Source organism: Belonocnema kinseyi, chromosome 4 (genome assembly GCF_010883055.1).
Source record: "Belonocnema kinseyi isolate 2016_QV_RU_SX_M_011 chromosome 4, B_treatae_v1, whole genome shotgun sequence".
Lineage (NCBI taxonomy): Eukaryota > Metazoa > Arthropoda > Insecta > Hymenoptera > Cynipidae > Belonocnema > Belonocnema kinseyi.
In genome coordinates, this window is record NC_046660.1 from 110113001 (window position 1) to 110116961 (window position 3961).

The 3961-nt window shown below is 39.1% G+C and overlaps 1 pseudogene; it reads right to left on the bottom strand.

The window, feature by feature from the left end:
* Positions 1–2020: 2020 nt before the first annotated feature.
* On the bottom strand, positions 2021–2161 carry LOC117172215 (annotated as a pseudogene).
* Positions 2162–3961: the final 1800 nt, after the last annotated feature.

A 3961-nucleotide genomic window follows, 5' to 3' on the forward strand; every position in this document is an offset into this window, starting at 1 on the left:
CAATAAATTAATGTAATTATACAACTTATTAGAGAATAATATAAAGACATAAAAAATCTAACGGGAAGCACGATTTTTGTAATGAGACTGTATTCTGTACGGCCGATAGAGCCTTATAAGCCATTTCATTTTCGCTTTAACCTAAAATCAAAACAAATTTTACAGTCTCTATGAAAGTAGAGACTTCGAGAGTTTAGTTATATTTTCAAATAAGTTGCTATGTATAAATTTCACTGTCAATTAAGCTGAGAACGAATTACGAGGTTCGAAAGTGACCGATCATGAAGCGCGAGATAAATACATTATCAAGTGCGAAGCACGAGATCTGATAGACACAAGAATTTTTATTTTTTAACAGTTGACAAGAAACAAGAAAACCGCAAAAAATTCCTTTCGATTCTAGCTGATTCGCAAACCGCAGATTTGATAAATTTATAACAGAAAATATCGTGTGTAACAGATTCTGAAACTAGGCAATTGTGTCTCCTGTGAAGATCACATTACTTTTCCGCCGCCAATTTAATCAAAGCAGCTAACCTTCGATTCTTTCCTGGCTCGTACATAAATAACAAAGTTGCAGAGGAAAGAAACCTGGCCCTAATAGTATGGTATGACCCTGGAACGTGTTAAATATAAGCCCCTTAAAAGAGTTCCACTGGAACATTCCAAGGGCCCGTTTAGAAATTTTGAAAGAGCTCTAATAGGACTCTGATAAGATTTCCCTAGATCTAATCGCGCACAGGGAAAAGTAAATATGAGCACAGACTATCTATATATGCCATTTTCTATTAAATGCGAAAGGATGTTATGCCATAGTCCTCTGTTTTTGACATGTAGGTAAGTCCTGATTTTCTTGAGGAAATGACGATATATCCAAAAACAATTAATTCATTTTCCACCAAAACTTATAGCGCAATATATAAAGGAAAAACTATAACACACACGAAGAATGCTCCAGATCCAGACAAAGTGGGGTTAAATTCTTTTATCATCACGTCCTACTTCAACGACATTGTTCCGATAAAATTTCGCTTTTTTAATATCTTGTATGTTGATTATAAGATATCGGATATCATGCCTTAATATCAATACATGATGTTTAATTACCAAAGTTTTTAATATCTACTTTTTAATATCTATTTTTCTTTTTGCGGACTCTATACCGATAAAAATATTGAGATATCAGGCTTTACTATCTGGATATTAAATTTTAATTTTAGGATATTGCACCCAAATATCTAGATCATTGACCCATATTAAAAATGTAGATATTGAGTCTTAATATATATTTTTCTCTGTGTAGTGCGGAAAAATAGTTGGGGTCCAAACTATAACGTAACGCTTTAGCTATGTGGGCCCACCGAACTTTCTAATAGTGTTTTAGTGAATTTAGCTCGCCCATATCCCAATTAGAGTGAAAGGTTTGATTTGACTTATTTAGATGAATAATATTCCACGATCAAATTTAAATGTAGAGAATTTCATTCATTACACAGGACCACGACAGGATTTAGAGTAAATTACAAAAAAACATGCTAACCCAGCAAACATGGTTACAGAATAGATCTGTAACTGTTCTAGAACACAAACGAACGCTTTCTAGAACAGGTTAGTAACAGGTAACGAACATACGCTGGAACATTTCTGTAACAGTTCTAAAATGCTATAACAACCGATCTGTGACATTTTTAGAACAATTTTAGAAATCAATTGCTAATGTTGTATAACAAATCCTTAACAGATCTAGAACGCTATGACAACCGATCTGTAACAATTCTAGAACTTTGGTTCGCTGCGTTGTAAAAAATCTAAAACAATTCTATAAAAATCCTAAATAATTCTATGATAGTTCTAGAACTGTTATTTATCAAATATGGAATAGTGTTATGTACCCCTCACAGCAATAGGATACCCGGGGATATTCGATTTGACCCCATTTATTTCCCGCGTTATTCCAGGGAAAACCCGTCGGAACATGCTGCGAGGTGGAAATCTTGATAACCCCATGAATATATTTTAATTCGGGATAGCGCTTACGCTGCCCCGACTAACACAAAATATACGTCCAAGATATCCATATTAGGAATATTCGCAAGGGTCAACTCGACCATAGTGTAACAGGGTTCTAGAACTTCGATATAACACTATTACGGCACAGTTTAAACTAAACTTGATACAAATACTGTAGAACATCTGTGATCAGTTTGTTCTATAACAATTTCATAGCAACTGTTACAGAACAGTGCTGTCACATAGTTCAAGAATAGTTCTGTCACAATTTTGTTACAGTGTTCTAGAATACTGTTACCTTTTTGTTTTGGACAGTTCGGTCACAATTGTGTCACAGTGTTCTCAAAAGCTGTTATCTTTCTGTTCTAGAACAGTTCTGTCACGATTTCGTAACAACTGTTATAAAACACAGTTTCTTTTTTGATCTGGAACAGTTACAGGACGTGTTTGCTGGTAAAAAGCTTCAGATTTACAAAGTCAGATAAACGTATTTTTTTCTCTTCTTTTCTTTACTTTTTCATCCAGCCCTGCTAGATTCTACCACCCCAAAAACTCTACACCACTAATCTCAAGACTCCCAACCCCAAGCTCGCGTACCCTCAGCTCACAAACCCCAAGTATACCAACCGATAGCCTATAAACCCCAAGATCAGAAACGACAAGCTCATAAACCGAAAACTCAAAAACCCCAAACTCACTCACTTCAAACCCACACGCGCCAAACCCACAAACGCCGAATCCACCCACTTCAAACCTACACACTGAAAACCCACCCACTTCAAACCCACACACTCAAACCCACAAACCCCAAACTCACATAGCCCAAATCTACACTCCCCGAACCCTCACATCCCATGCCCACTCACTTCAAACCCACGCATCACAAACCCAGAAACCCCAAACCTACACACCTTAAATCTACACACCCCGAACCCTTACAACCTAAGCCTACCAACATTAAATCTGCTAAAACTCCAAATCTACACACTTCGAACCCTCACACTCCAAGCCTAGAAACATTAACCCCTGCTAAAGCCTCAAATATATACACCTCGAACCCCTACACCCCAAATCCAACAACTTTAAGCTCTGCACAAAACCTAAACACACACCTCAAATCCTCACACCTTATATCCATCAGCCTCAAGCTCTGCAAAAACATTAAATCTACACATCCGAAACTCATTAACCTTAAGCCTATGAAACGGTCACATATGGGACATATGCGCGTTGGTCGTGCTGGACGTAAAAAATGCGTTCAACTTGATGACGTGCCGGAAAACCTGTACAATGTCCTGGAGAATTACCTCCGAGACAGGTTACTATGCTGATCGGGGTAAAGAAACCGATAATGCTCTACGGAAACGAGATCTGAGTGTACGCCGTAGACTTCTTTTGCAGGCAGAAACGTCTTGCTTCGGCACAGCGTGCTGGCGCATTGCAAATTTGTATCGCGTAACGTACTGTCTCGGTACTTGCGGCGATGGTCATCGCCGGAGTCATACTCATAGGCATGTTCGTCAGAGAAAAGCGTCAGAAGTACCTTCACAGGCTCAGAGGTGTTCGAGGAGACGATAACGACCGCCGGGCACAACTGTGAATGAGCATTAGTTGCAGTGGGACCAAGGGGAGAGGGATCGTTGGAAACAGCGGCTTATACTTCAAATCCGGTCATTATTGAAGCGGCCACGGTCAACCGACTTTATACTTAACGCAGTTGCTATCAGGTAATGGAGAGTTTGCATAGTACCTGCACTAGTTGGGTAAGAAGTCATAGCCATGCTGCCAGTATTGCTCAACCTCAGTGCAGCAAGTATCCCGCATTGGGAGTACACGATAGTCGCTATAGGGCGCCCTCGTAAAGAAGAGGGTTGAGCAATCGGATTGGGTGACGGTCGTGATTAGACTAGGGTCGAGAAGTTTAGCCCTTTGCTATTATGACTAGCCAAAT